Source organism: Mesocricetus auratus, unplaced genomic scaffold, assembly GCF_017639785.1.
Source record: "Mesocricetus auratus isolate SY011 unplaced genomic scaffold, BCM_Maur_2.0 Super-Scaffold_100006, whole genome shotgun sequence".
In the NCBI taxonomy this organism is placed as follows: domain Eukaryota; kingdom Metazoa; phylum Chordata; class Mammalia; order Rodentia; family Cricetidae; genus Mesocricetus; species Mesocricetus auratus.
In genome coordinates this window covers 94,475,967-94,503,149 of record NW_024429190.1, presented here as the reverse complement: position 1 = coordinate 94,503,149, position 27,183 = coordinate 94,475,967, and the positions used below count along the sequence as shown (strand labels likewise).

The 27,183-nt window shown below is 39.2% G+C and overlaps 1 long non-coding RNA gene across 1 annotated transcript; it reads left to right on the top strand.

Annotated features, from left to right (window-relative positions):
• Positions 1–18,304: 18,304 nt before the first annotated feature.
• On the top strand, positions 18,305–26,451 carry LOC110342316. Its single transcript, XR_002384347.2, has 3 exons — positions 18,305–18,589; positions 24,729–24,836; positions 25,383–26,451. It is a non-coding gene; the product is annotated as an uncharacterized LOC110342316 (long non-coding RNA).
• The last annotated feature ends 732 nt before the right edge of the window (positions 26,452–27,183 follow it).

Genomic DNA, 27,183 nt, shown 5'->3' with positions numbered 1-27,183 from the left:
TTAAATTCGGAAATTGTTTTATTTTGAAGCATTCTGTTTCATATTTTTGAACCATTGTCGACAACAGATAATTGAAATCAGAAATAAAGATTGTGAGGATTAGAAAGATCTTCCAAGACCATTACTAATATCTTTAGAATGAAACACACATCTTATCTCCCAAAGGATAAGCACATGTGAAAATATGCGTTTTTTTCTCTAACAATGGCTTGCCACTCATCTTTTCCTCTCTCTTACAGACACATATGACAGATATTTAAACAATAGGGACTTACAGAATTATGTCATAATTAATGGCCATGCCTTCCAGATAGTAACATTAGGGCCCAGAGAATGATGTGTTTCTATGGAAGTTGTTCTATTACTTAAAACATGTGACTTATCCAGGTATCCATGGGTAGTTGACTAGGCTTTGGGAGGATATTGCAGGGAAAAGAAGTCTCTTTTTAAAAGAGGGTCTCACGTATTTCAGACTGGCCTTAAGTTTGCTGTGTAGATGAAGAGTATGTTGAACCTTTGGTCCTCACACCTCCACCTCCAAGGATCTGGGATTGCATGTGCTACCATGCCTGGCTTGGGAGCTACTGGGGATCAAACTCAGGGTTTTGTGGATGTTAGCTAAGCATTCTACTTAAGAAGCTATAACCTTGGCCCTCAAAAGAAGAAACTTAAAAAGTATTTATATTCAAATATCTGTATTTTATACAACAAAGTCATATTTATCACAGAAATACTAGTTCGTATATATATATCACCACACAGGGTGGCAAAGATCTTTCCAACATACTCCAACCAACGATAAGAACCTAAATTCCTGGCTAGGTGGTGGTGGCAAATGCTTTTAATCCCAGCACTTGGGAGGCAGAGGCAGGTGAATCTCTGCGAGTTTGAAGCTGGCCTGGTCTACAGAGCTAGTTCCAAGACAGTAGGGGTACAAAGAGAAAGCCTGTTTCAAAAAACTAAAAAACAAGAAACAAAACAGAAAAACCTAAATTCTCCTCACAGAATTAAAAAAGCTTAATCTTAAACAGGTTTGTAGACCTCATTGTTCTTTACCCTCCCTTCACTTGATATTTCTATTTTTCTTACCTATTAAAAAGACATAATATAAGCATTCTCAAGGTTTCTATTATTTAATAACACCTAGATATGTAATAGATACATATTTGTTAATTTTTTGAATCCCCAACTATTTGAAGTTCACTGTTGCGATTTTGTTATTATAGATGACAGGAGTGAAAAGGATAGCATCTATCTGTCTCTCTGTCTCTCTATCTATCTCTTTCATTCTTTTTAACATTTATTTATCTATTTATAAAATTTATTTTGCATCTCAACCACAGTAACCTTTCTCTCCTCTCCTTCCATTCGCCCCCCTCCTCTCTTCCCCAATTCACTCCATCTGTTTCTGTTAAGAAAGGGGCAGGAATCCCATGGATATCAACAAAACATGGAACATCAAGTTTCAGTAGGACTAAACACCTCCATTTGTGTTAAGGCTGGGCAAAAAAATCTGGTATGGAGAATATGTTCCCAAAAATCATCCAAAGCATTAGGGACAGCCCTTACTCCCACTTTTTGGAGTCCCAAAGTAGACCAAGCTACACAACTGTAGAGGACCTAGGTCAGTCCCATGCAAGCTCACTGGTTGCCAGTTCAGACTCTGTGAGCTCCTATGAGCCAAGGTTAGTTGATTCTGTGGGGTTTCTTGTAGTGTCTTTGGCTCCTCTGGCTCCTACAGTCCTTCCTTCATCTCTTCAGCAGAATTCCCTGAACTCAGCCTAATGTTTGTCTGTGGGTCTCTGCATCTATTTCCACCAGTGGCTGGATGAAGCCTCTCTGATGATAGCTGGGTTAGTCACCAATCTGTGAGTACAACAGACTGTTGTTAGGCATCAGTATATTGATTGTTTTCCTCTTTGCAATCCTGTTGGGTTCTATCCTAGCTCTCTGGGTCCTGGAACTCTAGGCAGTGTCAGGGATGGTCTGCTCTCATGGCATGGGTCTCAGGCTGGACTAGTCATTGGTTGGCCACTCCCACAATCTTTGTGCCACCATTACCCCAGCACATCCCATAGGCAGGACAGACTGTAGGTGGAAGATTATGTGTCTGGGCTGTTGACCCAATCCCTCCATTTGAAGTCTTGCCTGGCCACAGGGAATGGCCAATTCAGGCTATGTATCTGCTGTTGCTAGGAGTCTAATCTGGGGTCATCCTTGTAGGTTCCTGGGAGTTTCCTTTGAATCAGGTTTCTTTCTGACTCCAAAGTGCTTCCCCCAATTGTAACATGAAAAATAAAACCCAGAGACTGATATTGGGACCACACCCTATTTCCAGTCATCTCTTTAAATATTCTTCCTCTCTATCCCCTTCATCTGATCCCTCATGTTCTCATCCTTCACTCATCCCCAGTCCACCTTAGGGATCTCTTATATTTCTCCTATCCCAGGAAGATCCTGGAGGTTTGCTTGTTATCAAACCTCTCTGGTCTTGTGGATTGTAGCATGGTTATCCTTTACTCTACAGCTAATATCCACTTATAAGTGAGTACATTCTATGTTTGTCTTTCTGGGTCTGGGTTACCTTACCTGGGATGATCTTTTCTAGTTCCATCCATTTGCCTTCAAATTTCATGATGTCTGTAACAAGCATTCTTCCTGCCAGCCTGGTCCCAGAGCTGCGTCAGTTCCAAATGAACACACAGGATGCTATATTAATATGAAGCTGTTTGCCATTTGCTATCATTTCTTAATGACTGGCTCTGACTTAATTATTAACCTATAATTACTAATATATATTTTTATATGGTCATGTCTTTCCGAGGACACAGCCTCATGCATCCTCTCTTCCCTGGATGACATGGCAACTCTCTTTTCTTGACTACATTTCCCAGAATCTTTCTCGACTCCTAGTCCTGCCTATCTTGCTTCCCTATTGGCCAACAGAGCTTTATTTATCAGCCAGTCAGACACAGGAGGACTTCCCCCATCAGGTATTATTGTTTTTGACAGCTGAGTAACATACCATTGTGTAAATGTACCACATTTTTTTCTATCCATTCTTCAGTTGAGGGACATCCAGGTTGTTTCCTGATTTGGGTATTATGAATAAAGCTGCTATGATTGCTTGTGGTATGATTGAGCATCCTTTGGATATTGCTCTCCAATTTTCTGAGAAATTGCCATGTTGATTTCCAAAGTGGCTGTACAAGTTTTCACTCTCACCTGCAGTGATGGAGTGTTCCCCTTGCCCCACATCATCTCCAGCATAAGCTGTCATTTGTATTTTGACAGGTATAAGATGATGGAATCTCAGTGCCTTTTGATTTACATTTCCCTGATGGCTAAGGATGTTGAACAATTTCTTAAATGCTTCTTGGCCATTTGAGATTCTTCTGTTGAGAATTCTCTGTTTAGATCTGCACTCCATTTTTTAATTGGATTATTTGGTTTGTTGATCTATATTTTGGAAATCAGCTCTCTGTTGAATGTGGGGTTGATGAAGATCTTTTCCCACTCCACGGGCTGTTGTTTTGTTCTATTAATGGTGTCCACTGACTTCCAGGAACTTTTCAGTTTCATGAAGTCCCATCTATTAATTATCAGTCTTAATATCTGTGCTACTGGTGTTCTACTCAGGAAGTTGTCTCCTATGCCAATGTATTCTAGGCTATTTCTCACTTTTAAAGTATCAGGTTCAGTGTAACTATATTTATGCTGAGGATTTTTTTTTATCCACTTGGACTTGAACTCTGTGCCAGCATCCAGTTACACTAGCACCTTTCATTAAAGATGCTTCCCCCATTGTACAACTTTGGATGCTATATAAAAAATCAGGTACCCATGGGTGTGGATTTACATCTGTGTCTTCAATTCAATTCCTTGATCTACCTGTCTGTTTTTATGCCAATACCATGCTGTTTTTATTACTATAGCTTGTGGTAGAGCTTGAAGTCAGGAATAGTGATATCTCTGGAAGTTCTTTTATTGTATAGGATTGTTTTTGGCTAAGGATAGCAATTTAATACTACCTAACACAAAAATAATTTTGAGTAATGAAATTATTGCAGAGAAAAATTGTTTATATTAACATATTTTAATTGACTCTGGGAATTTCACATCATGGTTTTTCAGTCCTTTCAAGTTTGCCATTTACCGTTCTCCACCTTTGTATCCCCCCTCATGAAATTAAAAAAGAGAGATAATTAAAAAAGAAAACAACAACAACAAAACCACTTAGCCCCTCTGTCTTTCTGACTTCTCCATTGCTTCTTCATTTGTCCTAGTGGCATTGGGAGCTGCTGTGTATCATGCAGTGTACCCTTTTGTTCACTTGCTTCACTTGCAAATGCTCATTGTGTAATGTGTTGTTGGTCAGGTTCAAGCCCTGTGGCTTCTGGTCCACCCTCAGTGCGGGACCTTCACCAAAACTCCTCTCAGGTATTCTGTTGTTGCCAAGTCATGGAGATCCTGCAAATACGGTTCTATAAGACCAGTCCCTTCACATGCACTGACATCTGCACACACCTGGGCTGAGGTAGGGCCGCAGGTAGGCAGCACAGGCCCAGATACCACGTGTACCTAGGTGGCAGCTTCTTCCTCACCTCCACTGGTCTTTCAGTTCTGCTCCTCTCCACAGTGTACAAACTGCTCTATTTCTCCTCCTCTCCCATTTCTCCATCACACAGCTGCTCACCGTAGTGGTGCCCACTTGTCCTGGCTGCCTGGTGCCAGGTGAGCTGGTGAAAGATATTTCATTAATCACCCAGCTCAGAAAAATCAAATCCTGATCTGACTCTCTGGGTAGGAAATGGTCTAAGAAGTAGAATGTGGTTCCAAGAAGCCATGTTCTCTAGTTCTCAACTCATATGTGGCCAAGGAGGACATATAGGGGGCAGAGATACGAACTATGAAATAAATAACAAGAAGTACCTTCCAGACTGAAGGAGGAGTGACCTCAGGAGCTCAGAAACACCTTCGCTTGTCCTATAGATACCTGGCAATGCCCACTGGGCTGCAGATGAAGACTGCTACAGACCAGAGACTTTGTGTCTCCCACCGCTCTGAATGGAGCATCTTCAGGGGTAGAAGTCAAGTCTCTTCACTTCTCCTTTTGTGCTGGAGAGTTCCCAGAAGGCATGGGTTGTTTCCTTGGGATGACACCAAAACACAGTAGAATCTCTATCTACCTGGCCCAGGAGTGACTTTGGGGAGCAAAACCTTTCCCTGATGTAAGTGATCCATGATCATAAATTCTGTATTTATGTGCCACATGGGAATAGCATTTGAAATCTTTTATTGTTGGAAGCCATTAAAATTGGCTTCCCTGGTATTCCTAAAACTTAATATGGTTAAGCTACATCCTACATTAATCTAATCAAAACACATCCATGTTAATTATCCTCTCATAATACAGCTATTTCTTTCAAGTTTGCCATTTTAATTTCAGTTTTGTTTGAGGCAAAGTCGGTGGAATTACAGAAATTTCTATAGCGTAATTTAAACTTTCTTATCTCTTAACAGTTCATGACAGAGCAGTGGTTAGAGGGTCTGTGGTGTTTTAGGTTGGGTTGCCATTGTGATGATAAGCACCATGACCATGGAAAGGTTTTTTTTTTTTAACTTCTGCTTCCATGTTACAGCCCATTATGGCAGGAACTCAAGGTTGGAACGTAGAAGCAGAAGCTGAAGCAGGAGTCATGGGGGAATGCTGCCTGCTGGCTTGCTCCTCAAGGCATCTGCGGTCTGCTTTCATATATAACCCAAGGCCACTTGCCGAGGGGAGGCACCACCCACAATAGGCTGGGCCCTCCACATCAATCATCAATCAAGAATATTTTTGCCCTCAGCCAACCTTAAGGAGATACTATTTTTATAATTGATTTTAACTCTTCTCAGATCACTCTAGCTTTCTTCAAGTTGACAAAATAATCAAACAAACACCCAGGCAGTACAATTTGCAACCTGGAATTTGATTGGCATTGTAGTATGTGGCCTGTGCAAAGCTAACCTAGTAATAGATAATGGACTGCAATGTTCAGAATAACACTTAAGAGTTTCATCAACTTGAGTGTCTACCAAGATTGGACTGAGGTAATGGACTATAATGCAGCAGAACAACATGCCACTGCTATAATCATAGCAGCACATCCACGTCTATTTTCATGGAGACATGTTCTAGGTAGACTGTAGGATGTGTGCAAAGTATGTGCCAGCAGATCCACCAGATGCACAGAGGTAGGTTATGCCCAGGAAGTGTCTGAAAAGGGTTTTGAATGTGAGGAATGGATGTTTATGGCTGGTCACATTTTGCAAGATTTAAACTTTTGTTTTTAGGTTTTCCAATCCATTTCTATATTGAAACATTTACATGAATTATTTTTATAAAAAAGTCACTTTACTATGTAAATACATAATGCATATTATTCCTCAACATATACATTAAATAATATCATATATATTTATATTCTGTATACCAATTAAATTTATGCTTTACTTTGTAAGTCTTTACTTTTACAACTTGAAAGTTAGTTTACATTTTCAGTAATCTCTTGTGTCTTTAATGCCTATAAGTTTTTTGTTTAAAATTTGTAGTTCTTTCAGGGGATCCAAGTTTGATTTCCAGACTCATATGATGGCTCACAACTGTTCATAACTCCAGTTCCAGGGGGTTCAGTGCCCTGTTCTGATCTCCTCAGGCATCAGGAACTCAAGGGGTGCTCAGACATACATGCATACAAACATTTATACATAAAAATTAAAAAATGTTTCCAGTCTTCGTAAGTTTTCTTTATCTTTGAAGTTGTCATTTCTAGATGGCTTTTAGCTTTGTTTAATTTTGAATGGTATTTGTTGTCAATGGCATCATCAAGTAGTTTATGATGTCACCAAGTGACAGCTGGCGTATGAAATCATTTTTGTGTGTGTATGTGAAAATAATTAAAATCAGCCACTCTACTAAGAAAATTTGTTATATAAATTTTTGTGTTAATTCCTAGGTTTTCAGTGTGCAGTTACAACTTCTATAAGCACCTACAGTTTCCCTTTCAGTACATATACAGACATTTTGTTTACTTTTTATTAAGCCTAATTGTATTCACTAATAATCTCTAAATGTGATTATTTATTAACATGGTTTGTCTTCTTTTGTCATTAATCATAATAAAAATCGTTTCCTAGTTTTACCATAGAACATAGTGCTGGCTTTCAGTTTGAGAGATGCAATTTTTTTAATCAGGATAAAAAATTACTTTCTAATTTTTTATTATAGTCCTCTTAAAATGTGAAACTATAATCGTTAATTTTATCAAAACAGTAAGTTACCAAAGGGTTTACACAGTTTGTTTTCATCAAAAAATAAAATTAATAACTAGGAAGTAAATTTTACATTTTTGTTCTTTAAGATTATTGTTAAACATACATATCATAAAATTTATGTTTTTAACAATTTTAAGTATGCAGTTCTGTGGCACTAAATATATTCATGCTGCTTTTCAGTAAGTCCACTTTTATAATAAACAGACTCCATCTTTCCTGGCTATTATTTTACTGTTCCATATGCTGTTTGGTAAGGATGGATTTCAGATCTTTATATTCACTTGGGTTAGGTATTATATGTCAGTTCTGTGGGACACTGTTCTGTGTTGCTTCATTGAGGCTTTTATTGCAGCATTTTGCTTTATGGAAAGAATTCACAACGTTTTCTTTCACTCTTGGATACACTCAAAAGACTAGGAATGGCCCAAACATTAAATTATTGAATAGAATTATCCTGAGATCATCTAGAGTAAGCACATAGCATTTTTTGTAACTAATTGTTCTGTCCCTGTTTTTGACAATGCAGTTTCTTCATTTCAAAAATTAGTGAAAGCAATTCATATTTACTAGGAATTTCTTATATCATCTCATGCTTCACATTTATATACTGATATCTTAATTTGTATATTAATGCAAAATATTCATATTTTATACTGTTTCCCATTTCCCATTCCTAATATGGTATATTTGTATTCCACGAACATTTGAGTCAATTTTTTAGCTCAATTATTCAGACATGTTTTTTAATAATAACTGATTCTGAAGGCCAATCTGACAATAGCAACAGACTCTTTTTTCATTGTATTTTATTAACATTTTTCCATTTATTATACATAGTGACCACAATTTCTCCTCTCTCCTCTCCTTCCATTCTGTCCCCTCTCCATCACTCCTCCTCTGTCTCCATTCAGAAAGGGGCAGGCCTCCCATGGGCTTGAACAAAGCAGGACACATCAAGTTGAGGTAGCATCTAACTGCTCGCCAAGCATTAAGGCTGGGCAAGGTAATCCAGCATGGAGAACAGGTCCCGAAATGTCAGCTAAGCACCAGGGTCAGGTCTTGATCTCCATGCTAGGAGCCTTGCAAATAGACTAAGCTACACAACTGTCACACACATGCAGAAGACCTAGGATTGTCCCATGCAGGCTCCTTAACTGTTGATTGAGAGTCCATGTGCTCCCACGAGCTCAGGTCAGCTGTCTCTGTGGGTTCCGCTGTCATGACCTTGAGCCCCCTCCAGCTCATACAATCTCCCCTCCCTTTCTTCAGGAGGACTCCCAGAGCTCTGCCCAGCATTTGGCTATGGACTTCTGACCTGATTCTTAATTACATCCTGTTCCTTCTGAAATTGAATAGAAATTTTTGTTCTCCACCAATTTTGTTGTATGTTACATAAAGAGGCTTCATTTCATAAATCCTCCAATGAATTTACAATGTCTCATTGGCAAGCCCTAGAGGAACCCTGGTCGCCCTTCATTTCCCTCAGCTGGGGTGCCCAATCTTTCCCCAGGCTCAGGGTGTTTGCTCAAGCTAGATTCTGGATGGGTACCATGGCTTCGTGAGTTTTTGGTAATAAAGAAATGTTGAAATGGAAGACAAGCCATGTGGGGCACAGATAAGTAGATTCTTTGTAACATTAGCAGCATGACTAAGGGAAGCCACCATGTCACTGGATCTCCTTGAAGCTACTATATTGGTTGAATCAATATTGAAGGTTCATGGTGATCAGAGAAACACAAGGAGTTTCTGTCACTGTGATGACCAGGGAGTTGGGCAGAGACATCACAGACTGAATCCAGTGAAATTTTAGATGAACATAGAAAGAATTCAAAAATCTTTACTTCTTAGCTCCTCTTTAAAAGCTCTGGTTTCTTACTTGTATAGTATTTTATAATTACACCAGTAGTTACCTAGAAACTAACTTAAATGCAACCAGCTTCATTCCTCTTTGAGGTCATGACAGCAAATACCTGACAAAACCATAAGAATTTGTCATAACTGTAACAGTTTTATACACTTTTGAAGTTTGAAAAGTTTCATATAGTTATTTTCAGAAAAGATATATATATATGTATATATCATTTACATCTACATCTATAGCTATAGCTATATATCTTGGCGTTTGACAGGCAGCCATACCTCTTGAGAGAAGGAAAACAGCAAGCCCAGGTGGGTCCTTGTGGAGCAGCATTCTTCCTAAGCCGAGATTTCAGACTAGAGTTCCAGGCTGCTGCGATAGTTGCATCTGCAGTAGTACACAGAAAAGCGCTGAAGGTTGCCCAGCCTGTGTGATGAGTGCTGTAAATCCATATGGACATTTTACGGCGGAGTGACTTGGATGGGGACCGAGAGTGCATAGATCCTTGTGTGATGTACTGCTCACCTGTCGTGAGAGGTGTCAAGAGCCCAGCACAGGTGTCACACTGCGAGTCTAAAGCCAAATACTGACATCAAAGCACAGGAGAAGAGTCACTGAAGTCTCATGCAGCCCGACTACAGAGAGTCCCTTAAGTACCTCAGAGTTTCAGTTAAGGGTCGGAAATATTGTGTGTCAGCAGAAAGGACAACACACTTCAGGATGAAGGATAAAGTCTTCACGGTTAGCAGAGGATGATCTGAAGAGAGATTAACAAATATAACAAAACGAGGAGAACCCCAAGGGGAGTATAGGACATCAAAACCCTGATAAATGTTTCCTTGAGAGTCAGAGGAAAGGAATGGAACAAAAACACTTGAAGAAATAAGGACAGAAAAGTCCCCACATTAGGTTGTATATGAAACCTGACAGATGCAAATAACTTATGAAATTTCATATAGCACTGCATACAATGTAAAAACTGCTTAACATCAAATGTAAAGGAAAAATACAGAGAGGACTATTGAGAAAAATGTGTTCTTTACAAAAGGACAACAATACAAAAGGGAGACCATCTTTCATCAGAGACAGTGGTGCCATGAACACACAAAGCAGCATGTTTACTAATCAATGAAAACTCAATACAGAATTTTTACTGCCTTTCAAATTTGAAGGGATAATTGATATTTTCACATCAAAAAGTATAGGAACTCACTGCCAGCAGAGCCACATTATAAATTAACAAAATTCTCTGGCTCAAGAAGTTATACAGAGTAAAGAAACAATGAATGAAAAAAACACAACTTATTTTATTTCAATTTACTTTGAAGCATATGACTTTTTATTTCAGTGATATTTTAATAAATCCTTATCTGGATATTTTTCTGTAACTGCTCCTGTTCTTTTTTTAATTTTAGAAACACTCTTATTTACATATCCATCCCCCCATTCCCTTGCCCTCCCATTCTCCCATGCTTCCCACTGACCCCCCCCAACCCACCCACACCCACTCCCCAGGGATAGTGAGACCCTCCATGGGGGAATCATCAAAGTCCATCACATCATTTGGGGAAAGGGCCCAGGTCATCCTTTCTGTATCTGGGCTGCAATAGTATCCCTTTATAGGGAATGGGCTCCCAAAGTTCATTTGTGACCTGGGAATAAACACTGGCTCTACTCTTAGAGTTTCCATAGACTGCCTTGTCCTCCTAGCTGGCACTCAAATTTAGATGGCTTGGTTGGATCCAATGCTGGTCCCCCCCTCTTTATGACTAGGGTCTGTATGCTCTCATTAGGTCAGGTCAACTGTTTTGAAGAATATGACTATTTAAAATAAAAACTACATGTGTTATATAGTATACTATATATATGTATTATGTAATATATACAGATGTGATATGGATGATGATAATGTTAAAATGTTTGAGTATGTGCAACAATATAGAGAAATTCTTAGTTTTTTAATATAAGGCATAGCATTATTATCAGATATTTTAGGGGACATGTCATATTCTAAAGATGATAATTGAATAATAAAAATAGGCAGCACCATAAGAAGAGTTTGATATTAAAATGACTATAAAAATGTCAAAAGAGACTGCACCCTATGCCCTCTGCTTGAGGTGAGTGTGGGCTACAATTGGGCCCACCTCCTCCCATCATCCCCTTGGAAATTCCTGGGTCTGCTCTGTGTGTAGTGGATCCACCCCAGCAGGACAGACCACCTGGAGTCTGGCCATACAAAGTCTGACCATACCTCAGTCTTGGCCCCCCTATGCCCTGTGCTTGAGAGGACAGACCATCCTGAGTTGCTTATATTGAAGTCTTGGCCCACCTATGCCCACCAGGAGACAAGAGGAGAGGGAGAGATCCCACCTGCACCCACTCAAAGAAGGGATGGGAAGACTACAGTATAAGAACACACTCAACAACAGAAAGACTAATGTGACACCACCAGAATCTAGGAAATCTTCACCAGCCAGACCCAAACATCCCAACACAGATGAAGCAGAAGAGAAGGACATTAAAAACAACTTTATAAAGGTGTTAGAGATCCTCAAAAAGGAAACAAGAAAATCCCTTAAAGAAATAGAAGAAAAAACAAACAAAATACACAAGAAATGGAGGAAAAGACAAACCAAAAAATTCAAGAAATAAACAAATCTCTTAAAGAATGCAAAGAAAGCCAAGAAAAAAACAACCAAACAAGTGAAGGCTTGAAAGCTCAAATAGAAACAATAAAGAAAACATACAATGAGGGAATACTGGAAATAGAAAAGCTGGGTAAACAATCAGGAACTACAGATGTAAGTGTAACCAATAGAATACAAGAGATGGACCAGAGAATCTCAGGTGTTGAAGATGCACTGGAGGAAATACAGTCATCAACCAAAGAAAATCTCAAGTCCAACAAATCCTTAACACAAAATATTCAGGAAATCTGGGACACCATGAAAAGGCCAATCCTAAGAATAATTGGTATAGGAGAAGGTGAAGAAATACAGCTCAAGGGTACAGAAAACATATTCAACAAAACCATGGAAGAAAACTTCCCCAACCTAAAGAAGGAGATGCCTATGAAAGTACAAGAAGTTTACAGAACACCAAATAGACTGGACCACAAATAGAAGTCCCCTTACCATATAATAATCAAAACACCAAATTTACAGAATAAAGAAAAATATTATGAGCCACAAGGGAAAATGGCTAAGTAACATGTAAAGGCAGACCTATCAGAATTAACACCCAACTTCTCAATGGAAACTGTGAAAGCCAGAAGGTTCTGGATAGATGTTCTACAAATGTTAAGGGAACATGGATGCCAGCCTAGACTACTACACTCAGCAAAGCTTTAAATGACTATAGATGGAGAAAACAAGATATTCCACAACAAAACAAGATTTAAGCAATACATATCCACCAACCCAACCCTACAGAAAGTACCGGAAGGAAAACCCCAACCCAAGAAAGATAGCCACACTCAAAAAACATAGGCAGTAGATAATCCCACATTGCCAAACATCAAAAAAAAGAGAGGGAGATCCACACACAATACAACCACCACCACCAAATCCAAAACAAAGAAGAATTAGCAATCAATGGTCATTAATATCCCTCAGTGTCAATGGTCTTAACTTGCCTATGAAAAGACACAGGCTAAAAGTATGGATACAAAGACAGAATCCATCCTTCTGCTGCATATAGGAAACACATCTCAACCTCAATTACAGACATTACCTCAGAGTAAAAGGTTGGGAAAAGATTTTCCAATCAAATGGACCCAAGAAACAAGCATGTATAGCAATCCTAATATCTTACAAATTAGATTTCAAACAAAAATCAATCAAGAGAGATGAAAAAGGGCATTTCATATTCATCACAGGAAAAGTCCATCAAGATGAAATCTCAATTTTGAATATGTATGCCCCAAATATGAAGGCACCCATATTCGTAAAAGAAACATTACTAAAGCTCAAATCACACATAAAACCTCACACAATTATAGGGGGGAGATTTCAACACCCCACTCTCAGCACTAGACAGGTCCACCAGAAAGAAACTTAACAAAGAAACAAAGCAAGTAATAGAAGTTATGATCCAATTGGGATTAACAGACATCTGTAGAATATTCCATTCAAACACAGAAGAATATACATTCTTCTCAGCACCACAAGGAACCTTCTCTAAAATCGACCACATACTCTGCAACATAGCAAACCTCAACAGATACAAAACAAATTGGAATAACCCCCTGTTTCCTACTACACCATGGATTTAAGTTAGAATCCAATAACAATACAAATTGCTGAAAGCTGCAAACTCATGAAAATAGAACAATGTGCAATTGTACCATCCTGGGTCAAGGAATAAACAAAAAACAGAAATTAAAGACTTCCTAGAATTTAACGAGAATAAAGACACAGTATACCCAAACTTATGAGACAATTTGAAAGCAGTGCTAAGAGGAAAGTTCATAGCACTAAGTGCTCACATGAAGAAACTGGAGAATAGTTACACTAGAGATTAACAGCATAGCTGAAAGCTCTAGAACACAAAGAAGTAAATTCACCCCAGAGGAGTAGATACCAGGAAATAATCAAATTGAGGACTGAAATCAATAAAGTAGAAACAAAGAAAACAATGCAAAGAATAAATGAAACAAAGAGTTTTTTTTGAGAAAATCAACAAAATAAACAAACCTTTATCCAAACTAACCAAAAGGCTAACAGTGAACATGCAAATTAACAAAATCAGAAATAAAAAGGGGGGCATAACAATGGACACTGAGGAAATCCAGAGAATCACCAGATTATATCTGAAAACCTGTACTCCACAAAATTGGAAAATTTAAATGAAATGGACAATTTTCTGGATACATATCACGTGTCAAAATTAAATCAAGAACAGATAAGCAATTTAAATAGGCCTATAATCCCTAATGAAATAGAAGTAATCATCAAAAGTCTCCCAAACCAAAAAAGTCCAGGGCCAGATGGTTTCAGTGTATAATCTCTATCAGAAATTCAAAGAACAGCTTATACCAGTGCTCTCTCAAATTATTCCACACAATAGAAACGGAAGGGACATTGCCAAACTCTTTTTACGAGGCTACAATTACCTCGGTACCTAAGACACAAAGACACAATTAAGAAAGAGAACTGCAGACCAATATCCCCCATGAACATTGATGCAAAAATACTCAACAAAATACTGGCAAATAGAATTCAAGAACACATCAGAAAAATCATCCACCATGATCAAGTAGGCTTCATCCCAGGGATGCAGGGATAGTTCAACATAATGAAAATTCATTAATGTAATCCACCATTTAAACAAACTGCAAAAGAAAAACCACCTGATTGTCTCACTAGATGCTGAAAAAGCCTTTGACAAAATCCAACACCACTTCATGATAAAGGTCTTGGAGAGATCAGGGATAACAGGAACATACCCAAACATAATAAAAGCAAACCGACAGCCAATATCAAACCAAATGGAGAGAAACTCTATGTGATTCCTCTAAAATCAGGAACAAGACAAGGCTGTCCATTCTCTCCATATCTCTTCAATATTGCACTTGAAGTTCTAGCTAGAACAATAAGACAACAAAAGGAGAACAAGGGGGATACAAATTGGAAAGGAAGTAGTCAAACTTTCACTATTTGCAGATGATATGATAGTTTACATAAGCGACCTGAGAAACTCTACCAGGGAACTCCTACAGATGATAAACTAAAAAAATCAGTAGCCCTATTATACACAGACGATAAATGGGCTGAGAAAGAAATCAGAGAAACATAACCCTTGTACAATAGCCACAAACAAATAAAATATCTTGGCGAAACACTAACCAAACAAGTGAAAGACCTGTATAGCAAGAACTTTGAGTCTTCAAAAAAGAACTTAAAGAAGATACCAGAAAATGGAAAAATTTTCCCATGTTCTTGGATAAGTAGGATCAACATATTAAAAATGGCAATCCTGCCAAAAGCAACCTACAGATTCAATGCAATCCTTATCAAAATCCCAACACAATTCTTCACAGATCTTGAAAGAACAATACTCAACATTATATGGAAAAGCAAAAAACATGACTTTAAGCTCTATTATAGAAAACAGCTTGGTATTGGCACAAAATAGACAGATAGACCAATGGAACTGAATTGAAAATCCTGATATTAATGCACATACCTATGAACACCTGGTTTTTGATAAAGTTATACAATGGAAGAAAGAAAGCATCTTCAACAAATGGTGCTAGCATAACTGGATTCTGACATGTAGAGGATTAAGAGATAGATCCATATCTATCTAAGTCCAAATAGATCAAAGACCACAACATAAATCTAGCCACACTGAACCTCTTAAAAGAGAAAGTGAGAGCTAACCTTGAACAAATTGGTACAGGAACCTGCTTCCTGAACATAATACCAGTGGCACAGACATTGAGATCTACAATCAACAAATGGGACCTCATGAAACTGAGAAGCTTCTATAACACAAAGGATACAGTCAACAAGACAAAATGGCAGCCCACAGAATGGGAGAAGATCTTCATCAACCCCACATCTGACAGAAGACTGATTTCCAAAATATACAATGAATTCAAGAAGCTAGCCACCAAAACACCAAACAATCCAATCAAAAAGTGGGGTACAGAACTAAATAGAGAATTTTCCATAGAGGAGAGCAACAAAAGAGACACCTTAATAAAGGGAGCCAGAATAGGTTTAAAGAAAAATCTGGTACTAGAGAAATGTTTAGAGATCCACAAGGATGAACCTAACAAAGAATCTAGGTAGTAGTTGCCTTTGATGCCCTTCCCCTATAATGAGATTGATGACTACCTTAATTGCTATCCTAGAGCCTTCATCCATTAGCTCATCAAGGCAGAAACAGGTAACCACAGCTAAGCACTGAGTCACACTCCTGGAATCCAGTTGTAGAGAGGGAGGAGTGATGAGCAAAGGAGCCAAGACCATGCTGGAGAAACCCACAGAAACAGTTGACCTGACCTAGTGAGAACATAGAGACCTCAGCCATAAAACTTGAGAACCAGCATTGGACCGAACCAAGCCCTCTGAATGTGGGTGCCAGCTAGTCTATGGGACCTCTAACAGAGGATCCAGTGTTTATCCCTAGTGCACAAATGGACTTTGGGAGCCCATTCCCTATGGAAGGATACTATTGCAGATACAGGAAAGATGTCTTAGATCCTCCCCCAAATGATGTAACAGACTTTGATGATGCCCCGTGGAAGGCCTCACCATCCTTGGGGAGTGTGTGGGTTGCAGAGGTCAGTGGGGGCATGGAAGGATGGGTGGGTGAGGGAATGGGGGGATTTATATGCAAAATAAGATTGTTTCTAAAATAAAAAATTAAAAAGGTCAAAAGTAATTATATATAGTATTAAACAGAGATACTTAATATGGTATATTTAAAGGAAATCATACATAGTACAATAAGTGTATGTGGGCTAAACATGCAATGAAACTTCAAAGATTGTCAGTTGTGTTGAATTTGTTGTGTCTTTGTTTAAATTATTTACAGGAAACACAAATAGAAGTTTACAGATAAACTAGAAAACAGAATAAAATACATTATACAGGGGAAAATTACAAAAAAGCTGAAGCAACTACAACTTGTGTAGAAACTTTAATTCAGCTTTGATTGAAGGTTAGACCCATGGCAGGTTATGTAAGATGAAATTAATTTAATGGTTCAGGGCTTAGAATGTCAAAGAGACATTGAGATAGTCTGCAGCACATTTGTCGTTCGATGATTTCTTTATGGCAGGGATACATTTAGTACAGGAGGCTGGAGAAAAGCATTCACATGTGAGGGACTTTTCTTCTACAGTCTTTTGAAAAGAAGACGGAGATAATTGAAATGTTAACCTGAGCTGCTCATGGTAGAGTTACAAGCCAAGGCTGGAGGTGTAGCTGAGTAGGTATAGCTTAGCATGTAGGAAGCAACGAGTTCATTTTCCAGAACTGCATAAATTGTGTGTGGTGATATACATCGTAACCACAGCACTCTGGAGGTGGATGAAGGGAGATCAGAATTTCAAGACCACCTCGGTTATTTAGTCAGTTAGAAGCTAGTCTGGGCTACATAAGATCCCATTTCAAAAACAAAAATAAATAAACAACCAACCAGAAAACCAAACTAAAAGAAACATACACACAGAAAAAGATAAAAACAGTAACAATACATCAATATAAAGTGTTCTTGTGTCTAGATTCATACTGTCATGACATTGTAGCACACTATCTTTTGGTTTGCCCCCTTTTTCCCCCTATGCACATCAGTTAACTTGAGTCTTTATGCTTTATGTATCATTAGTCCATGGTTCTGTTGTCTTCTCCTGGCTCACATTCTGAGGAAAGCCTCTCTTCCCTTTAGACTCAGGTTACCATCTCAGGACACCCTTTCTGATTCTTACCCATGCTCCAGCCATCTTCATCTTCCATCTGTCCTCACTGTCCTCAAACACCTCACACAACAACTCCAGAAAGATAGAAAATAATACAATGTTGACTCTGTGCAATGTCTCCTCTCTCACAAATCCAGTCAACAGAGGGGAGGTTGAGGAGACAGACCTTTCCTTTATATCTTATAAAAGCAATAGCTGGCACAAACAACTGCCAGGAAAATTTTTCTTGAGTGACATGGCGTTAAAACATCAGTACAGATATAGTTGATAAGTGACAACACTGGTCATTTAGAGCCTTCCCCCAAGCCCACCTGCATCTACTTCTCCCAAAGGGTAAGGCCTCCCGTGGGGAGTCAACAAAGCCTGGCAAGAACAAGACCCTCCCCCCTTTATCAAGGTTGAGTATGGTGTCCTTCCATAGGGAATGGGCTCCAAGAAGCTCGCTCCTGCACCAGGAATAGATCCTGGCCCCACTGCCAGGGGTCCCTCCTTCTTTTATTGCGAAGGACTTACAATGTTACTGTATGGTGAGTGAATGGCAGAAGGTGGGAATAAATATCTTCCTTATTTTCCCCTTTATACTCTCTACACCTTACTTCAGCAACTTAAGTTTTTAGCAGACTCATTCATTATGATGTTTTCCTATGTCTGCAGAAGAATGTTAAAGGAAAACATTGCATTTCTGTCATGATACATTCCCCTCTTTCACCAACTGAAACAGAGTTTGAATGAAATCTGTGTCCTAGTAAAATCTGACAAGAAAAGTAGGACATAGTGAAAAGAAAGTCTCACAACTGGATCTAGAAATTTTACTTACATGGGTGTAGGGATATTTAATGTCATTAGGCCTTCTCACTCTCACATTTTTTTCCTCCAGAGGAATCTATTGCCAGGCAACTGGAAGGTATGAACCCCACGATGAACAACCTTTGCTTCTGTGGTAACCTTCACTGGCTCCTTCTCTGCAGAGCAGGGGGAAGGTGAGAGATTTTTTCAATACTTGCTTTACATGTTCAGATCTTAGCAATTAAAATGTCTTTGGTTAGATAATTGAGATGTTCACTCCTGGACGCAATTGTTCAAAGGGCTTGGTGTTGAGTCATGTTTATTCCTTAGGAGTGGGCTCTGATCCTCTCATCTGTCTAGGATCACCCAACAATGTACTTCCTTCAAGAAGGATTTAGCTCACAATTATTGTATCACCCTCTTCAGTCTTGGACCAAAATGAGAAGACAAAAGGAAACACTTTAGTATGCATTTGACTTTGTCCCTTTACCGCTGTGTTCGAGACTCTTGTGCCAGCTATAAAAGCTACATTTATAACTTGAGCACTGGGTTTTCCTTCTCTGTTTTTACCCATTTCACGAATAAAAATATTCCTGATCCACTTTGCAGGGGGAGAGCAGGCTTAACTTGTGTGTAGAGTGGGTTAGAGTCTAACCAACATTGATGCTGCTGAGGGACCACATTAATCTCACCTTGGGCTTGACATTCTCTACAATTTCGTCATTGCTCAGATACTGGGTTTCTGATTGAGGACATCTTGTATCTCAATTGTGCTGGAGTGGACAGCTTCTGGGTAAGATCCAGCCACTTCACCAACAGTCTCTTGTCACAGCACCAATTACACAGACTCAAGCAGAGTCTGTTTGGATTCAATAGTTGCGATGACTATTTTGAGGGAATCTTAGTGTTTTCACAAAGCTGAAGAAATGACCTCACTTCTGGAAGCCCTTATCCACTGACTCTTTTCACCCATCTCATGGTTGTTTCTTGTTTACCTTCCTTGTGTCCTATTTTCTTCAAAATCTTTTCCTTCATTGTTTTTTCTTCAATTTTCTGTCACTTGCAGTTGTTTCAAATCCACACTGTGAAAATATATTTGCATCAAAGCTTGAATTCTTCTGTTGCTCCAGTTCTGTATAATTAACTCTTACGCATCTATCAAGTCTGTGTCTAGCTTGGTGAAGCTTTGAGCATATTCCTGGATTTGAAGTCTTTTTGTGCTTGCCTCCTCATATTCCAGAATGCTGATGCTTTGGTGGGAGCCAGTGAAGTCCTTATCATTTTGTAGTACCTGACACAGGTATAGGCTGAAGATTGTTGTTGTTTCAGCAGAAGAAATGCTTTATAAGATTGCTCAGCATTCTTTAAAATTCAATGTTGTAGTTATAACAAAGGAAGGGAATTGGTACATGATAGATATTAAAGGACTTCTGAAAACCAGAGTGGTAAGGATGGGGGCTCATTCTCGCCTGGCTGCAGTGGGTAGGAGGAAGGAGATAGCAGACCTCAACAAATGGGAGTGTGAGCTTTAACACACAGAAGGAAGAGAGTCGTGTTGCCACATAGGGCCAGGGTTGGAACTGAGACCTTTGCATAGAGCAGTAAAGGCACAACGATGAGAATGAGGCCAGACATAATGTCCCCTCTGATACAGAGACAGGCAGGCAGTGGGAAAATTGCCTCCTACTCTGGGCTCTGTGACTCTGCCCGTGGCTCTTACACTCTAGGGTTTTTATTTCACTGAAAGATTCCGGGGCCCTAAGCTGACATGATGTAAAGGAAATCATGAGTAGCTTCCCATTGGTTTAATTGAAACACTGGATAAAAAAAAACAAAAACAAAAGCAGAGTTCTGGAAAAGTATAATCTGACAAATTGATTCATAAAAAATCAATCTGTTATTAAAAATTAGTTCTACCACTAAATCATGATGAAGAATAGATTCCCACTTTCTATAGAAACATTTTACACCACTGTGGAATTGATAATGTTTATGCAAAGATTTTCAGAGAATCAGAAGAGAAAAGAAGTGTCCAATTAATTTTATTTTGATTTTAAAGTCAGGCAAAAGAAGCATATAGAAAAAATATGTGTGCTAACTATGATTAGAGAGGGTAAAATACTGAATGAACACAACCTGAACCTAGAAATCTGTGACTATGAATATGTGAAGAGGGAAAGGAGGATGGGGAGAAGTACAGGGAGGGGACTCGGGGCAGGGAGAGATTGTTAAGCCACAGAGATAAAGGAGCATGTTTGTACATTCTTTCAAGAATTCAAGAATGTAGAGATTATTTTAATTGAAAAACTATAATTGAAAATCTATAGTAATTGTTTTATCAACTTAAAGTATTTATTGCTGAGAGAGAGAGAGAGAGAGAGAGAGAGAGAGAGAGAGAGAGAGAGAGAGAGAGAGAGAGAACAGTTGGCTTTTTCTCTCTTTCCATCTTTTGGCTCCAGATATTAAACTCAGGCTTGCAACCCTAGTGGCAAGTGTCTTAAACTGCTGAGCCATCTTTCCAACTTGTGAAAATCTTTTAAAATAGAAATGGAAACAAACATATCTTAATCGAAGATGCCATTTACTAAATGCCTGCAGTTTTCATCCTGCTTAATGTTGAAATAGTAAAAGGACTATCTTAGAAGTCAACAACCAATCAAAATTACCCTCAATTATGATTTATATTTAACATTGTACTGGAAGATTGAGGAAATATGCTAATAATCATTTGAATCCTAAAATTCACACTACTCAGTCATTTTTGACTGACAGTATTACAAAAAAGGTGAAATAAAAATTTAAAATGAAAAACTGAAACTAACATTTCTTCTTTTTTAAAAAGTACTGCATAGAGTAGTTAAAAGATATCACAAATAAAATATTCCAGAATGATTTTAAATATATACTAGTACTTCAAACTAATTGCATGCCCATACAAAACAAAAATAAACAGAAGACATTAGAATATTTAGAAAAATACAAGTATGGAGACAAAACTGTGGTGTTAGAATTAAAATAATAAAAACTCAAAAGATTTAGCAGAAACCCTAGTGATAGGAAAAATCATTACTCTGAAGATAGTTATTATTTCATATTATAAAGTGATATTCTAATCAAAATTTCAGTAATATATAACAGAAATTAATGTGTCGATCTTAAATTTTTTCTTTATTATTTGAGAATTTCATGCAGTCATATGATGACTTTTGATCTAACCTAATCCCCTTTCTCTTCCCTCCTATTTTTCCCCTGTTCTTTCCAGCTGTGTATCATTTCTCTCCATCTTCATGTACTTTTTTTCAAATATTCATTATGTCCACTGATCGTGATGCGTGTAGACAGTGTCCTGGAGCATGTGTAGCCTCTCTCCCCCAGCAGCCAACCTCAGATAGCCGTGGGATTTTCTGTATGTCTATGCAATCAGTGCTGGGATTTTGGTTGGCTTGATCTTCTGTAGGTCTAGTGCATGCTGCTACAGCTGCTCAGAGTTTATGTGAACAATGCACTGTCATGTGAAGCAAAGGTTTCTATAGTTTTTCCACTCCCCTTGTCAGGGGTAACCCTGAGCCTTGATCATAGGGATATGATAAAGTTGTTCTATTTAAAGCTGAGCACTCTGAAGTCTTTTATTCTCTGCACATTACATGGTTGTTGGTCTCTGTTTTAATTGTCCTCTACTATAAAAAAGAAGCATCACTGATCAAGGTTGGGAGATACACTAATATATGCATATAAAGATAAGAACCTAGGGACAGTTCACTTATTTACTATTTTTGAGACAGGGTCTGTCTACACAGCCTGACTGACCTGGAACTCATGGTGTAGATGAGGCTGGCCTTGAACTCACAGAGATTCACCTGTCTCTGTCTCCTGAGTGCTGAGATTAAAGACATGTGTGCCCTGCCTGGCTGTCTGTCCATTTAACAAAATAACAGTATTACGTTCTTCCCTTTATTCTATAATCCAGCTAGTCATACGTGTCTGAATTAGCAGTATCAGATTTGAGTTCCATCTTGTGGAGTGGGCTTTAAACACAAGTGGTTTGTTTGTCCCACAACATTCTTGCTACTATTGTACCAGTGGGATTATCTTTCCAGACCAGTTATTATTATAGCTTATAGGGTTCACAGTTGGGTAAGACTTTTCCCACTCCCTACCCTAGCTAGTCAATAGCAGTGAAGGTTGCTACCAGCATGATTTCTCCATGTCCTGTGACTCAACTATGGGTATCTTCAGCAATAAGATTATTATTTATTTATCAGATTCCCTTTTTTAAAGTGTGTTTTGCCTGCAAGCATGTATTGCATGCCTAGTACCTGCAGAGGTCAGAAGAGAATGTTGCATTTTCAGGGACTGGGTTACAGAGATTGGGAATTCCCATGTTGCTGTTGGGAAATTGGACACATGTCTCCTGAAAGAACAAGTGCTTCTAACCACTGAGTAATCTCTCCAGCCCCAAGTGATAGGATCTTACCATTAATCTCTGGAGTCTATCCAAGAACAATGGCAATAGCCTGTAATTTGGGGGGGGGCAGGGTGGTCTGTGGGATTTCACTGAGCAGCAATTGAAGAAGAAATAACTCATACCTGGCTTTAGACTTCATCTACTAGCCCTTGTATATGGTGAAGGCACTGTATTTCTGTTATAGGATAACTCCATTTAAGTTCTTTCAGAAAAATATGCATACCTATATGTCTATATGTACATGTTAAGAAGCATCTACAGTAGTATGTTTCCATTTAGTATTTTCAAAAGCCTTTAGAGACAGGACTAGTGATTAAGAATGCCTGATATTTTTTTCTTTTAAACTTTTTATTCATGTTACATACCAGCCACAGTTCTGCCTCCTTCCCCTCCTCCCACTACTTCATACCTCCCTCCCCCACCTATCCACTCCTCAGAAAGGGTAAGGCCTCCCATGGGGAGTCAACAAAGCCTGGCACAGCCCCCTCCCCTCTGCATCAAGGCTGAGCAATGTATCCCACTATAGGGAATGGGCTCCAAAAAGCCAGCTCATGCACTAAGTTTAAATCCTGGTCCTACTGCCAGGGGTCCCTCAAACAGACTAAGCCCCACACAGCTGTCTCCCACATGCAGAGCCCAGCTTGGTCGGACCCACTCAGGGTTCCCAGCTGTCGGTCCAGAGTCTGTGTATTCCCAAGAGCTCAAGTCAGCTATTTCTGTGGGTTTCCCTGTCAGGATCTTGACCCCTCCTCCTTGCTCATGCCTGCTATTTTTAAAGAAGACTTAAGTTTGGTTTTCAGCACTTTTGTCAAATAGTTTGCAACCATCTCAACTCCAGCTTCAGGGATGTCCTCTTCAGGCCTCTATGGGCAACTACACTCATACATATATCCTACCCATATACATAATTAGAAACTTAAAAATATATTAAAAATAAAATTCTAAGAGAAATGTAGGTGACTACATTTTGATTTTGACTAAGTGGAAATTCATACAATTAACTTTTAAGAAGTCACAATAATTAAGAGTGATATTTACAGGGAGTTAGTTGAATAGAATTTCACATAGCAAATGTAGAAACTGATCTTTACATTAATCTCAGCTTGACACTTGATGGATGGTCAAACCGGTAGAGAAAAATAGGCCAAAATATGTGAACTAACACTTTATAGAGGAAGAAATCAAAATAACAAGAGGGATGAAAAATAAAACACCCTCAAACAGTTGATTCATAACCTCAGATAAAATCAAGGAAATTAACCCAAAAATGCAATGTTATGCAGGCTGGAGAAATGACTCAGCTTTTAAGAGCACTGGCTGTTCTTCCAGAGGTTCTGAGTTCAATTCTCAGCAACCACATGGTGGCTCACAATGTAGGCAAATGGAGAGAACTAGAACAAACCATCCTCAGTGAGGTAACTTAGACTCAGGAAAACAAACAGGGTATGTATTCACTCATAAGTGCATATTAGATGTAAAGCAAAGATAACCAGGCCGCAATCCACAACTCCAGAGAAGCTAGGTAAGTAAGGTAGACCATAAGAGGGACAAACATGGAAGGCCCCAGGAAGGGAAAATAGTTAAGATCTCCTGGGTAAACTGGGAGGGGAGTAGAAGGGAGGGGGTGGAAGATGGGAACATGAGGGATCAAGAAGACTGAGCTAGGGGAGGGACAGAGGGGGAGAGCAGTGAAAGAGACATCTTGATAGAGGGAGGCATTATGGGGTTAGGGAGAAACCTGGTGCTAGAAAATTTCTTAGGAATCTACAAGGATGACCCCAGCTAAGACTCCTAACAATAGTGGAGAGGATGTCTGAATTTGCCTTCCCCTTTAATCATATTAGTGACTACCCTAATTGTCACCACAGAACCTACATCCAGTGACTGACAGAAGCAGATTTGGTGATATACAGCCAAACACTGAGCTGAGCTCCTGGAATTCAGTTGATGAGAGGAGGAATGATCATACGGACAAGGTAAAGAGCATGATAGAAAAAACCACAGAGACAGCTGACCCAAACTAGTGGGATTTGATGGACTATGGACTGACTACTGGGGAACCTACATGGGACTGAACTGGACCCTCTGAATGTGGGTGATAGTTATGTGACTTGATCTGTTGGGGAAGTCTCTGACAGTGGCACCAAGACCTATTCTAGGGACATAAACTGGCTTTTGGGGGCCATTTCCCTAAAGAGGAATATCTTGCTCAACCTTGATACAGAGGGGAGGGCCTTGGTTCTGCCTCAACTTGGTATGCCAGACTTTGTTGACTCCCCAAGGAAGGCCTTACCCTCCTCTGGAGAGTGGGTGGAGGGGTAGGAAGGGGGGTGTGGGGGTGGAAGAAGGGGAAGAGGACTGGGGTTGGTATATAAAATGGAAAATATTTTTAAATAAAAAATGACCCTCCGATAAAAAGATTTTTTAAAATGCAATATTATACCAGTCAAGGCCTCAAGTGGGAGGATTGGGACACCAACCCAGTCATAAAACCTTTGACCTATAGTTTTTCCTGCCTGCAGAGTGTTCTGCGACCACAGCCTAGCAGAAGCTTCATCAGAGACCAGAAAGACTTCATCCATCAGCTGATGGGAGGAGATGCAGAGTCCTACAGTCAGGCATGAGGTGGAGCTTTGGCCATGCTGCTGAGGAGGAGAAGAAAGGATTACAGGAACCAGAGGGGTCAGGAACACCATGAGAACATGGCCCACAAAATCAGTCGATCAGGAATCATGGGGACTCACAGACATCAGAGAGCCTATAATGGTCTGATTGATGTCCTCTGCATATATGTTAAGGCTGAGTAGCTTGGTGTCCTTGTGGGATTCCTAAAAGTAGGAGCTGGGGTGTTCACTGATTGTTTTGCATACTTATGGGACCCTTTTCCTCCTACTGGGTTACCTTGTACAGCTTTGGTGTGATGGTATGTTCCTGGTCTTATTGTAGCATACCATGCAGTATTTAGTTGATGTCCCTGGGTGGCCTGCTCTTTTCCGAGGGGAGGGAGGTGGGTCTGGGTAAGAGGAAAGGTTGGAGGAAGAGACTTGGGGCAGACAAGGGAGGGGAAAGTGTGGTAGGGGTGTAATTCATGAGAGAAGAATAAAAATGTAGTGTTATTTCCTATCTATAGAAGTAAAAATTGACTGGTAACACATTTGATTAACACTCAGAGTAGAAGAATTCTGTACTGCTAGTGGGAATGCAGATTAGTACAAGCAATTTAGAAAGCAATTTTCTAATTCCTAAGGAAGTTGAAAATGTATGTATACTATGAGCCAGAAATCTTTCTTTTTTCTGGTGAATCTTTGGTGGGAACACACAAGTGACACATATATGTGGGTTCATTTTAGCACTGTAGTTATCAAAGCAGGAAAATGGATAGATAGCTACATAATGGGTTATCCATTCAGTGGCATCCTATTACAACAAATCACCTATATTTGTAAGCAATACTGAAGAAGACATGATCAAAGGAAATTAAGGATCTCCAAGCAACGGAGAATTCAAGTCATCTAAAGTGGGAATCATGACATGCTGAAAAGGCAATACTGAGTGCTAGTGGTGTGTGTGTGTGTTTGTGTGTGTGTGTGTGTATGTATGTGTGTGTGTATGTATGTATGTATGTGTGAGTGTGTGTGTGTGTATGTATGTATGTGTGTGTATGTATGTGTGTGTGAGTGTGTGCATGTGTGAGTATGTGTGTATGTATGTATGTGTGTATATGTGTATGTGTGTAAGTATGTATGTGTGTGTATGTATGTGTGTGTGTGTCTGTCTGTATACATGTATGTATGCATGTGTGTGTGTTTTTTTTCTGTGGCTAGAAGTATTACTGTTTTAGGAATTTTAAAGAGGAAGATGGAAAGATGAAGAAATGAAACCCTATATAATAGAAACTTGGGATTTAATAATTGACATGAGCAATGTTATGTAAGTCACATCTCATATTTGCTGGTCACATTCATTGCCTCTTATTTATATATTTATTTTTTTTGTAGAAGGAGGCTAGTGAGAGACAATGAATCTGTTAACTGAGAAACCTTCTGAATAGCATTAATTAGAAAGTTCTACACTCATACCAGGAGAATTTGGTCTTTTAATGTGAACTACCAGCCAGAATTTTCTACTCACAGAGGAAGGGATATGGGCAAAATTCTCCTGAGCTCCTGTGCACCCCCACTACGCCTTCCTCCCTCACCCTGGACCCTGTGGAAAAGTGCCATAACTCAGCAGGATGGACAAGATTAATAATGTCATGGCTCTATCAGAATCCTGGAGAACAAGCATTGCTTTCTCCCACTGCATTATTAATTGCTTGGGTAA